A 14,093-nucleotide genomic window follows, 5' to 3' on the forward strand; every position below is an offset into this window, starting at 1 on the left:
GTCTATGTGACTCCCTGGTTGAATATTATGCACCTTTGGACATAACGCTTTCACGCCTCCAAAGTGCTATGTAAAAGCCTGAAATAGTCGGGTTATGTCATATACAATGAGAATATCATTTACCATTTTTCCAATTAAATCTTCACAACTTTTCACTTAGTCCTCCAATCTGTTGCTGTGAGGTCCATGGAGTAGCAGAATGGTAGAAATGCAGAATCTACAGCCCCCACCCCAGACCAAGTGAATCAAAATCTACATTTTTAACTAGAGCCTCAGGAGAACCCACAGCTACATTCACGTTTGAGACACACCCTCCAGTAAGCCACTTTTATCAGCCTTTTTGTTAGAGCGGCTTCTTTCAGGGCTCTCCCTTTGTGGTCTTAGCCCCCCCATGAATGCTCTGCTTCCACCAAACCACACTGCCCCAGGTTCCAGGCCTCTCAGGCCTCCTCCCCACCATCTGCAAAGCCCCCTCCCCTTCTTTTTGCCTAAAGGCGGCACTCGTATTTCTCAATGTCCCAGTTGAGTCTCTCAACTCCAAAACCTTCTCCATAGCCCAAGGGCTCTTACCTGCCTCTAATTTTACAGAACCTGTCTAGCTACACTTTCATCCAGCATCGTAGCTGTGCTTGTTCTGTTATTTAACCCTTATTCTGCCCTTAATTTTCCAAGTACTTCTGCTTTGTGTCTCCTGCTAGTCTATCACTTACATGTTTTTGCACCTGTCATGGGACTTTGCATATAATAGATTCAACAAATATTTGGTGTTTGGCTTTGACTTGGATCTCTGATGGCAAACTATATAATCTGAAAAACCTATAAATCTGAGTCTAGAAACCTAGTAAAAAATATACAACCTCTAAGTTTTGCTGGTATTAAACCTTCCAATATGCTGAACCCAGAAGTTGCACAATAATGTACTGTACAGATACTGAACTATTTTTAAATAACTGGAGAAAATAAATATCAAAAATAAAAATAAGACAACATAATATCAGGTATCAACTAACACTGTAAGTAGAAACATCTCATATTATTGTCGCTAAGGACAACTAAACAAATAAAATCCCTTAGCTACCAGCAGCTGCCACGGACCAAAATACAATGACAGCCAACCCCAGCCTATGATGTGCAAAGAAAAGCATACAGGGCTTCTGACCAAAATTGTGTCTACCAGGATACAGGCAGTCTCAAAACTCATTCCATTCCACTCCTGGATAGAATGACCCCATACACCGTGGCAGGTGTTTTTCTCTATCCTTTCATCAAGTCCATAAGTATTATTAGAATTTAACAATGTGTCTTATAGCAGGTCATAGAAATACAAAGATGGCTAAGACATGTCCTTACTGTCAATGTGCTCACAGTCCTAGTGGGAAGAGGCATAAACAGATCATTCTAACACAATGTGGAACATACAGTACTACAGTACACGTACACAGGGCATTATGGGAACACAAGGAAGGGCTGCCTAACTCAACCTGAAGCAATCAAGATTGTGGACTTTCTGTGGCTTCCCTGGTGGCGCAGTGGTTGAGAGTCCGCCTGCCGATGCAGGGGACACGGGTTCGTGCCCTGGTCCGGGAAGATCCCACATGCCACGGAGCGGCCAGGCCCGTGAGCCGTGGTTAATGAGCCTGCGTGTCCGGAGCCTGTGCTCCGCAACGGGAGAGGCCACAACAGTGAGAGGCCCGCGTACCGCGAAAAAAAAAAAAAAAGATTGTGGACTTTCTGGAGGTGGTGATACTTGAGTTGAGACTTAGAGATGACAAAGGAATTAGCCAACTGAAAGATGAAGAGTGATATTCCAGGTAAGGAGAAGTACGTAAGGAGAGGGAAGAGGACACTGACAACATGGTATATGGAAGGAGCCTAGAAAGCTCTGCATAGTAAGAGGCCAGAAGTGATGAGGTTTTCTCTACAGAGGCAGTGGCCACTTGCTAGTTGATAAGCTTGGAGGCAAAAGACTTGGGACTTTATCCAAAAGGCAAGTGGAAAATGTCTAGGTTTGAAAAGACTTCATGCAGCTTCCAAGATCTAATAAGCAAAATTAGAACAGCTTTGATTCTAGATGAACCAACTACATTAAAGCCATAGAATCCTCATCAACATGGCTACTTAGATACTAATTCAAACATTTCATGAATCATCTCTGCAGATGGATATTGGAGAACAAGACCTCTGAGATAAATCCCTTCCAGCCAAGATTCTATTTTCTGATTTTAAATGGCCAACAAAACTATGGACCCATAACATGGATCTGTCCTTCTGAAGGCACTAAACCATACCGCAGGACAAATACCACAGTCTTATTAAGATAGTGAAGTGAAAGGAGCATTAAAAGGGCCATAGAATGGGAGCCTGCTTCTTCTCACTTCTAGCTAACTTCTCTTTCCAGCAAACTATATTTTTCTCCAATTATAGCTCACCATGTCAGGCAAATGTATGCGATTATTATGTCTTTATTCTGAGTATTTTAATTTAAATTTTTTACTGAGTTTTTTCATTTGCAACCAAACAGTTCAATTATTTGCTTTACACTTATTGATACACACATACACACACAGATTTTTACTCAATTTTGAGAGGTAAGACGCTGGTTGATTTGAATGTTGGCATTTTGTGAAATGTTGCCTCAGTATAAAAAATAGTTTACTCTGGATGTTCAAAACCATTAACACAGAAGAAAAATACCAGCAGGAAATAATTCTGTGTGGTTCAGGCAGATGACTAGATACATTATACCCAATGGTATATATGAGCTGGAATCATTCAACTGCCTGCCTTTTAAATACGTCATGTCTCCAAACTGCACCTTGCACACTGCTTCCTCTAAGAGCTCCTAATCTGGGCCAGGCTTCTCAAAATGGATGAAACTAAACTAACTCAGCCATCTTTTGCCAATTTCACTGTATCTGGATTCAGCATTTCATCTTCCCATATAACCCGTGTAGGTATTATTTTCCTAGCAGTGATTTTACTTTTTGGCGATGGGCAAATGTCCATATTTACAATTTTAGCCTTTTCAGGACCACAGAATTAAGCAATCATCAGGAAAAAATAACAGTGATGATAAAATTTAGAATAATATTAAAGAGGTAAGTGTGATAGTTAAATAAAAATTAAAAAATCAAGTAGACCAGGGATGAAGGGCATGGGCCCTGGGGCCAGACTGCAGAGTGTAGTTCTTGGTTTCCCCACTTATACTATACTAGTATAGTATACTATACTAGCTTTGGATAGGTCATTTAATCATTCAGAGGTCTCAGTTATCCAGTATGTAAAATGGGAATAATAATGCTAGTTCCTATCTTTAATGTAGTTGATAAGATTTTTAACAGTAATTTATACACAGCATTTAAATCAGAGATTGGCACATAAGAAGTTATATGTGCTAGCTATTATTAGTATTATCATCAACATCATCATCATCATCATCATTATAAGGTACCACAATCCATTAATCTCAATTCTCAAAAATAGTTTCATGGAATGTCACAGGGTATTTTCACATTCACATGTCCTCTTCTTTTCTAGCACTTCTTGGGATGTTTGAAATACAAGAGAAAACAAAAATAACTCTTCTCAAGAGATGATATTACAAAGATTAGCTAGCAGAAAATATGTTGCGGCAGACATTTTTGGTTGAATGACCCAACCCCATTTCCAGTCTCTTCCCTAGGTCCTCTTCCAGCTTGCAATGTGCACATGACACAGTGCAGCAGGAAAAGCATTTTCCCCTCTTCCTACTGAAATGATCGCCAGCCTACGAAGGAAGCCCCCAAAGAATCAGAGACCTCAATGCTAACCTTGCTGACCCCCCTTCAACCAGTGCCAACAGCTACCCGCCCTCAGACTTTTCATCATATATGAAAAGTAAACCCCTTTACAATTGAGACTTCATATTCAGGTTTTCTAATGCATGCAGCCAAAAGCTTTCCTGACTGATACATTTATAGACTCCACGTTGCTCATGAGACGACCCGAGAGATCTCAGTCTGCAGCAGTCATTCTCACTGATGCCTGATTTCTTTTCCTAGGGTAAAACTAGGTCCCTGGTGCTTGTGCTTCTGCGTTCAGTGTTCCAACTTGCCCTGCATAAGTTGCATCCTGGAGATCCAGGGAGCCCTTCCTTCTAGGTCTTCCCCATTCCATCTTTCTGCTCCCAGGTGCTGATCCCACTTCAGCTGCTCATGCTGCAGGCTTTTCATTTCTTGCCCTCCAGGAAGCCACACTCTGGGTGACCAGCATCCCTACACTGGTGCTACTTATTCCCCTTGACACCAAGCTCATAAGTTTTCTCTTCAGTGTCACCTGGTAATGGGGGCAGACATCTTCCCATCACTTGTCTCTCTCCACCTTATCAGTTTTATTATTGTGGCCAATTTTTCTTGTCCCCAGTGGTTCTCAAAAAGCCCACCTGCCCAATCACTCCTCAGCCCCTTCCGGTTCACTAACGAAGTCTAGTTGCAGCTGTATACACGATAAAACTGGTAAAAGCTACACAGCTTGCAAATAGTGTTTCCAATTGTCATACTGTATTATTGTTGTTTAGACAATCAAACTGTTCACTGAAATAATTACATTATTAAAATATTTTTAAATTGTCTATGGACTTATTTCAGATAGTACTTCTTCAGCTCTAAAATTATTCAACAACAAAGAAAAAACTGTAACTTGGACTTGGTGATTGATATTTTCTTCTTCATCAACTTAGTTCACAATTTGGAAACAAAGGTTTGTCTGTTTAATATCATATGAAAAATTATAGTCATCTTGGATAAACAATAGTGTCAATAAATAACATCTACATAAGAATGAAAAAGAAAACCTATATTCTTGCTGCCAGCAGACATAACTTTTGTTGACCTTTGAAAGCCAGGGGATTAACCAGCATTTGGGGGGAGACATTTTGAAAGACACAGAACCTGTCATATTTTCTGCTTCATGAGCTAAACATAAACAGTGGGGAGACTGTTACAGCTGTCTGCTAACAGATGAGGCTTTGGAGGTTGTGAGCCAAAGGAACAGCAAAGACCATTCTGTGTTTAATAAACCATATACCCTCCAGTACTGAGATAACCCCTGCCAGGGAGTTAACATTTGGAAAAAAAAAAACAAAACAGTTCTTCCAAGTCATGGAGGTATAATATAAGATCCTGTGATTGTAAAGAAATCACATGGGTTGTGAAGAGAAGCAATTGTGAGGGATGTCATTTTTAAAATTTACTATAATTTACAAATAAGAGAGACCTGAGCTGATAAAGTATCATCCAAATTACTATTTGAAAATGATTTATACCACAGGGAACACAAAACAGTATTTCTATTTGTTTTTCTAGCAAAACATAACATATGTGCAGCAAAGTGAATCAGAAACTCTTCCCAACTCAGAAAAACTTTAAATCATAATAATAATGAAGATAAAAGTCATTTTCTGGCAGTAGCTCAATAATACACTGAGAATGGAGTCACCACATACATAATTCAGGCATAATGTAATCCTCAAGACACATATTCCTAAAATAAAGAGGCAGACAGCCTAGGTGTGGATCTGGCTCTTGCTGTGTTACTTTGTGCAAGTAACTGAATATCTCTGAGCCTCAGGATCCACATCTATAAAATGCAGGTAATAGCTACGGTGAAGGGTTGTTAAAATAAGTGAAATGAATTGATATTTTTACAGTTTTAGAACAGTTCCCAAACATATACTAAGTGGTACTTAAGTATAAATAACAAATAATAACAGCTGTGTAGCTTACCTGATGCCTGATGGGATAAATTTAAACTAATCCGTCAGTGGAAGAGCTATGGAAGCCTCCAGTCTAACCTCTTCTCTCACACAAGAATCCTCTAAGAACCAAAACCAAAACCAAAAGCATGACCCAGCAATTCCGCTCCTGGGTATATATCTGAAAAAAACAAAAACACTAATTCGAAAAGACACACGGGTCCCAATGTTCATAGCAGCATTATTTACAATTGCCAAGATATGGAAACAACCAAAGTATCCATTAACAGATGAATGGACAAAGAAGATGTGGTATATATACACAATAGACTACTACCCAGCCATAAAAAAGAATGAAATTTTGCCGTTTTGCAGCAGTATGGATGGACTTGGAGGGTATTATGCACAGTGAAATAAGTCCGACAGAGAAAGACACTGTATGATATACTTTATATGTGGAATCTAAAAAATACAACAAACTAGTGAATATGACAAAAATGAAGTGGACTTGCAGATATAGAGAACAAACTAGTGGTCACCAGCAGGGAGCTGGGGAGGGGCAGAATAGGAGTGGGGGAGTGGGAGATAAAAGCTGTTGGGTGCAAGATAGGCTACAAGGACATATTGTACAACATGAGAAATATAGCCAATATTTTTAAATGGAGTGTAACCTTTTAAAATTGTATAAAAAATTAAAACAAAAACAATCCTTGACACACTCTGACCTGAGGAAGAGGACACTGGAAAATACCTCCCTGTAATTCCCACCTTGAATTCTAAATCTGAACCTATAACAAATAAATCCAAGCCTGCTTCCACATGGCAAACCATCACAATTTTTAAGGAACCACCATCACCTTCTCTTCCTCAAGCCAAGCATCCTCTATCTGTTCATCCTCTGAGACTTTGATGGGGCTCCAGCTCCCTCACCATCTAGGACACTGGCCTCTACAGACAGCAAGTTTGTTCGGTTCCCCAGGAAAGTTGGGCAGGAAGTACCGGGATGTGATTCACGTGGCGGCCTATCTGCCACTCTCATTCTGGACCTTGATTTCTATTAGCTGAGGCTCAGATGGCGCTCCAGTTTTCTGGCATCTGTGTCACGCTATTGCCTTATACTTAAAACTAGCCTCTTGATCTGCTGAAAAGCCAGAGCACTCAGCTCCATCCTTACAATGACATTTTTAAGCCTAAACTCAATAATGTGTATTTATCCCTATTAAGTCTCACTTGATTATTAATCAGGATAAATGTGCATGCAAATGGAATCACAGTAGTACACCAAATCAGATTTTAAATTCTCTAGAGGAAATTCATTTTTTTTTACAGGAATCTTATGATCAAATTTTGTAAAGCAAATATCCTTCAATTGATATTTTTGGTAACTATCTATTAGCATATTATAGCTGTCTACAGCAGGAAACATATATTAAGCTTTGGATTCTACCATATTATGTTATTAAAGCAGATCCGACTTCCTGTACTTTGATTAGGCTAATACTAAAATTAGTTTATTTTCCTGCAATGTACTGCAACCAGAAGATTAGCATGCAGAGGAGAGAGCCGGGAGGCCACAGACCCAAAACCTATGACCAGGTCTAAAATCTCCTAAAAGTGTACAGTCCTCAAAGGGCAAACCAAGAGTTAATTCTTGGCTTAAAATTTCCCTCCCATGCCTTTTATATGGATGAAATAATACTGTGAAAAAAACATTACCGCTGACCCTCTCCTATTTGTTCAGTTTCCACTTAATTTGGTTCCACAATTGGGTCACTGTCCTCCAGGGTTCTCTACCAGGTAAGGCCCTTAGGCTAAGCCTTCTACAGGCTGAGTCCAGTTCACCTCTCTTGCCTCATCTCTAATGACACTCCAACACTGTCACCCCTAGAGTTTCACCAGCCCACTCACCTGTACTCTCAGCTCCATCCATGTCTCAAAACCAGTCCTGACAAAGGAGGCAGTTGGTAAGGTCTTAAACCAATCCTGTGGTAAGATAACTAGTATCTCATGTGCCTGGGTGAGCCCTGGGAACCAGAACTGAGCTAATTCTACCCAACCACTGAGCACACTGTGCATGGCCTTCCTGCTCAGATTCTGACTGAGCCTTCCTGTCGTCCCCTTACTGGGGTTGAAGCTCTTCCCTAAGCCTGGACACTTAACTGAGGCCCTGAGAACTTTCCCCGCCCATTTGCAGATCCCTGTTATTCAGTTATTACCTGGGATCCAGCCATAAATCAGAAAAACCTCCACATACCACCATGTACCTCCCATTAGACTTTCAATGTCAGTATTACTGCCCATGGATCTCCCACCACATTGGAGACTGAACCAAAATTTACCCTGGATCTTTCAACACCACAATTTGAACTACTGATACTAAAGAAAAACTTGAAGAAGAAATACGCAAACCCATGCATAAAGAAAGTCACAACTCCTTTTTCTGAGGAATAAAAGACATCTCAAATAGCTGAAGATACATGGCATGTTCCTGGGAATGGCAAGTAGTCAAGGCCAAGATATACCAAGAATCCAAACCTTTGGCAGCACCAATCTACGCATGGGGAGATTTTTTAATCAGCATGACTCAGGTGTGGAAGACTGATGGTTTGAATTCAGCCAGGCTTGGGATTTTGCTAAGCAGGTGTGAAAGAAGAACATGGGGCAAAAGAGCTGATACTGTCAAAGAGAGACAGAAGTGATGGAACATAAAATCTAAATGGCTTGGGAAACAAATGTAGAAAGTGGGTAACAGAGAAAACAAGAATCTAGAGTCTGGAGAGCCTAATGGGACAAAGATGAATGAAACTTGCCAGAGGCTATGTCAAGAGACCAAGGTCTGGATATAAAATTTCAGTGCTGAAGACACTGGTGATGAAAACATGCTGAGTATGCAAACAGAAGGACATGATGAAGAGGGGCTATGGTAGAAGCTATTGGAGATGAGTAACTCAAAGCCCAGAGAAGCCTGTGTCATTTGGGCGGGTGTTGAAGTCATCCAGGATACAAGACAGCCTGAGGATCCACGGAAGGACTGAAGCCAAGTGCCAAAGTGGAGCCTCTTTAGAATGGTGGGAGCATTGGCTCATTTAGGACAATAAATTAGACACAGGACAAAAAACAGAAACCTGGCTTGTCTTTAACTTTTCCATTTCTAAGATTGAGAAAGGGGAGATAAGAGTTCTTGGTTTAAATGTTCTGGTTAATTTCACAAATCAAATTTAACTTCACTAAGAAAAGTTATGAAACACGGTTCCTTGGCAGTAACAGTACCAGTCAAGCGATATGGTACCACAGCATGAGATTTCAAAGATCTATATTTCAACACTAATGAAATAGAATCCATTCTAGAATTGCATTTAGCATGGCAAGGAAATGAACTCAGGGGGATTAATTATTAAAACATAAAATGTAAAAACATACATTTGACACATTTATTTCATTAGTTTAGAAAACTATTTACAAATCATTAAAATTCTTGACACCTATAACCAAAAAGAAAATGGTGGAAGAAAGGAAATGAGACTGATTCTAGCTAGGACAGTGGATAGGAACTAAAACAAAACTGTAGAATGTTATATAAAAGTGACTGCCATGGGAAAATTCCAATCACCTGTAGCCTCCCTAGTACCAGCCATCAATTTCCTTGGAATGCCGTTCCGTTTCAGTACATCAGTTCAAAGAAGATGTGCTTGAAGCACTGAAGTTCTAATATCAAACCAAAAGTAAAAACTCAGTCATGTAAAAGCAAAAGGTAAAGTTCTCTTGGTCCTGATTCCTTAGATAAATAATTAAATAACAATGAAATTGGAGGGCTAATTTCATTTTAAAAATTCCAACTTGTTCAGATGAAAGTCTACTAAAAATGGCATATTAAATGACCTTGCTTTGAGGCCCCAGTGCTTGATCCAAGGAAAAAGTCCTTTGCAGTTTTGGTTAAAGTAAAAGCTTCTCAACAAATAATCCCCGAGTATTTTTCTGATTATTACTCATACAGTAAGTTCATAAAAACTCAGAAAACTATTAGGTTGGGGAAAGAAAAGATTGCGCAAACTATGACTGACTTTTGGGTTTTCTTATTTCTTCTACGAAGTGAAATTCTGTTCATCTTGCTCATTGATATCTCAGACCACCAGACATCCTCAAGTTCTATACCTTATGCAACATCCAACTGAGACTATGGGAGAAGAGTAACCGACATTATCCACTTCCTCTGCTAAGGTCAGACCACTGTCACCACTGACTAATTTACCATGGAGAGTGGGACTCTTCCTAACACCATACACAAAAGTAAACTCAAAATGGATTAAAGATCTAAATGTAAGGCCGGACACTATAAAACTCTTAGAGGAAAACATAGGCAGAACACTCTATGACATAAATCGCAGCAAGATCTTTTCTGACCCACCTCCTAGAGTAATGAAAACAAAACCAAAAATAAGCAAATGGGACCTAGTTAAACTTAAAAGCTTTTGCACAGCAAAGTAAACCATAAAAAAAACGAAAAAACAACCCTCAGAATGGGAGAAAACATTTGCAAACGAAGCAACTGACAAGGGATTAATCTCCAAAATGTACAAACAGCTCATGCAGCTCAATATAAAAAAAAAAAACAAACAACCCAATGGAAAATGGATGGAAGACCTACATAGACATTTCTCCAAAGACATACAGATGGTTAAGAGGCACGTGAAAAGCTGCTCAGCATCACAAATTATTAGAGAAATGCAAATCAAAACTACAATGAGGTATCACCTCACACTGGTCAGAATGGCCATCATCAAAAAATCTACAAACAATGAATTCTGGAGAGGATGTGGAGAAGAGGGAACCCTCCTACACTGTTGGTGGGAATGTAAATTGGTACAGCCACTATGGAGAACAGTATGGAGGTTCCTTAAAAAACTAAAAATAGAACTACCATATGACTCAGCAATCCCACTCCTGGGCATATACCTGGAGAAAACCATAATTCAAAGAGATACATGCAGGGCTTCCCTGGTGGTGCAGTGGTTGAGAGTCTGCCTGCAGATGCAGGGGACACAGGTTCGTGCCCCTGTCCGGGAAGATCCCACATGCCACGGAGCAGCTGGGCCCGTAAGTCATGGCCGCTAAGCCTGTGCGTCTGGAGCCTGTGCTCCGCAACGGGAGACGCCACAACAGTGAGAGGCCCGCATACCGCAAAAAAAAAAAAAAAAAAAAAAAAGATACATGCACCCCAGTGTTCATTGCAGCACTATTTACAATAGCCAGGACATGGAAACCACCTAAATGTCCATCAACGGAGGAACAGATAAAGAAGATGTGGTATATATATATATAATGGAATATTATGCAGCCATAAAAAGGAACGAAATAGTGCCATTTGCAGAAATGTGGATAGACCTAGAGACTGTCATAGGGAGTGAAGTAAGTCAGAAAGAGAAAAACAAATATTGTATAATATCGCTTATATGTGGAATCTAGAAAAATGGTACAGATGAACTTATTTGCAAAGCAGAAATAGAGACACAGATGTAGAGAACAAACTTACAGATACCAAGGTGGGGAAGAGGAGGTAGGATGAATTGGGAGATTGGGATTTACATATATACACTACTATGTATAAAATAGATAGCTAATGAGAACCTACTGTTTAGCACAGGGAACTCTATTCAGTGCTCTGTGGTGACCTAAATGGGAATGAAATTTAAAAAAGAAGGGATATATGTATATGTATAACTGATTTACTTTGCTGTATAGCAGAAACTAACACAACATTGTAAAACAACTATACTCCAATAAAAATTAAGTAAAAAAAAAAAAACAGTTCTGGTAGAACCAGGATTCTTGACAGGAAATTAATTTTTAACTAAACATATTTATTTTAATATTTGTCTTTCTATGCAGTTCCCTCTCTTAAACTTGGGTTGGGTTTATTACTCTTTTTCATTTGAGAATGAATTTTTATTCATCCTGCTTACATATGTTGTACATGGAGACTGAGACCTTTAATTGAAACTTCAAAAGCTCTAAAGATTAATAACTTCATTGTTGAGGGCTCATATACCTTAACAGGTAAGTCAACTTTTGATATTAACGTTTGAAACCGGTTTTTGTTTTTAAATTACAGGTAGTAAATTAGGCAAAATAATGAGGGAAAAAAGGAAGAAACAAACAAAAAAACTTTTTGTTTTATTCTTCTAAAGTGACAAAGTGACAAAGATACTATCAATCAGTTTCTGGGTAGCATATGAGTATGCCAGTATAACAGTTAAACCAGACAAGGATTCTGTAACCTCTCTGTTTCAATTTGACAACTTAATCTCCAAGACTCAAGTCTGGAACACTTGCTAACCAAAGTATTTTATGACCTATACCTGGAATTATTCAAAAGAAAATAATAAAACATATCCTACTGAGTACTTTTTCTTTTTGGAACGCCAGGGTAAAATCTTGCAAAGATCTGATTGAGCAGCAGTGTCCCTCCGGAGATAAATTTAGCAAAGATGTTTTGACCAGGAAAATCTTTTTCTCGCAAGATATGTAAAAAGAGATACAAAGCAATACGTATTCATTTGTGCTTTTCCTTCCTACAGTGACAATGTACAAAGGTTTTATCTACCTTTATTTTTGATTGCAGCTCAAATTTCAGATAAGCTCTTCCCTTTGTAGACAATCCACCTGTAGATGCTTTGGCCCTGGAGCCTGTGTTCTTCCAAGTTCTTTCTCTAAGAAGAAATTCTTTATGCTCAGAAGAAATCTGTCACAAAATAATGCATGAATGGAAAGGGTGAGTATAACTCGGCATTTTTTCCTTTAAAATTAGTCACTTCAGAAGAAGACAGATCATTAAAATTTGCCTTAAATATCAAAGGTTCTAATTCAGCAAAATATTTTGAGATTCATGAGTGACTCAAAGTAGATAACGATTAGAGTTTAAATCAAGAGAAGGACTATAAAGCATTAGCCAAAATACTGGAGACCAAAGAAGAGAGATAATGATAAATAATATCAGCAAAACCACTCACAAACAAGTTTTTTACTTTGTAAAAGCTTCAAATACAGTGCCATACTAATTCATTGTATTGATTAAAATGACAGTTTCTCAACATGTCAGAATAAAAATAATCAAATAGCTTTGCCTTTAAACATCTTGTATGTTGTCGAGAGGGTATTCATTTATCCTTTTCGTCTTTGAAAAAGATTAGATTTTCAACCAAAGTGTGACTAGCAGACTCATAAAAATTGCTATCATATTCACTTTAAAAATATACTGCTCAACCTTTGCCAGATCCCCTGGCTTACCTTTGTTCTTACATCAATGAAGCATTTAATCTTGCCTGTCTTCTTCAACAAAACCAGTGAAATAGTCAAACCATCCAGCAAGAACTGTTCTTTAGAAATATGAAGCTTTGGTGTCAGATCTTAGCCAGAACGTGTGCTCCCACACACCGCCAGAAATTTATGGTCAGCTGGATAGAATCTTTCTTCTGCAACACCATTTGCCCTTTCTCCAAGTCCAAAGCAAAGATCTTTTTTGAGCAAAGTAGCTGAAAAGACAGGCTCAGGATAAAGGGCAAATACAGACTGATTTTGTATAATTGACCTTTCTTTAAGCTAGAAAGAAAATAATTTAGAATTTCTATACAAGAATCAGAGAGATGTTTTTCTTTTTGTAACTTTTTTTAAAAGTAAAAATGCACTTTTTACCCAAATTTTGAAGGAAATATTGCTAGAATAAGACATATGAATTTAACATATTAAACTAGGTAAAAATCTGAAAAATCTTTTTAGTGCAGGTGGCTTATTAATACTTCCCATGTATTACTTCCTCTCACTTTTCTACCTCTCTCTTTGTCAATTTTCTACTCTACTCTCTTTTGTGTTTTCTCTTATCCCTGTCCTCAGGTTAGGGAAGTTTCCATGGTTCAACCTTCTTCCAATTTCTTGTCTCTCTCCACTTGATATTTCATAGTTGGGTCACATTGTATAGCACTTAATACATTTTTACAACAATTACCACATTTGATTCTCATAGCCATCCTATGATATAGTCCTGTATAATCGTCCATTATACACCTGAAATCACACACCTATTAAGTGGAAATCACATACGCATTAAGTGGTAACATAGAAACTCACAAGAATCTTCCAATTGTCTTCACCCACTTCCAAGAGACCACACAGACCACATAGAAAAAAAACAAATCTGTCTTTTTCATCAATGTGGCCTCAACAATTAGCACAGAACGAGCATATAATATAGTTATACATATACGATATATGACTATACATATTTCAGCAGTGTAATGCGCTCAATATATTAAATAAATGAATGAATGAAAGTTATCTCTACTTCTAATCTTTGCAGGAATCTTTGTAG

General features: G+C 38.5%; 1 long non-coding RNA gene across 1 annotated transcript in view; it reads right to left on the minus strand.

The window, feature by feature from the left end:
- LOC115843048 (uncharacterized) overlaps nucleotides 1–12,464 on the minus strand; it is a 268,588-nt gene extending 256,124 nt beyond the window's left edge. Inside the window, exons 1-2 of the long non-coding RNA XR_009559784.1 lie at nucleotides 12,333–12,464; nucleotides 5,763–5,912 (exon numbers count right to left, since the gene is read on the minus strand). This is a non-coding gene — a long non-coding RNA (uncharacterized lncRNA). The remainder of the gene's footprint in view (nucleotides 1–5,762; nucleotides 5,913–12,332) is intronic.
- Nucleotides 12,465–14,093: the final 1,629 nt, after the last annotated feature.

The sequence above is a fragment of the Globicephala melas genome, chromosome 18 (assembly GCF_963455315.2).
Source record: "Globicephala melas chromosome 18, mGloMel1.2, whole genome shotgun sequence".
Lineage (NCBI taxonomy): Eukaryota > Metazoa > Chordata > Mammalia > Artiodactyla > Delphinidae > Globicephala > Globicephala melas.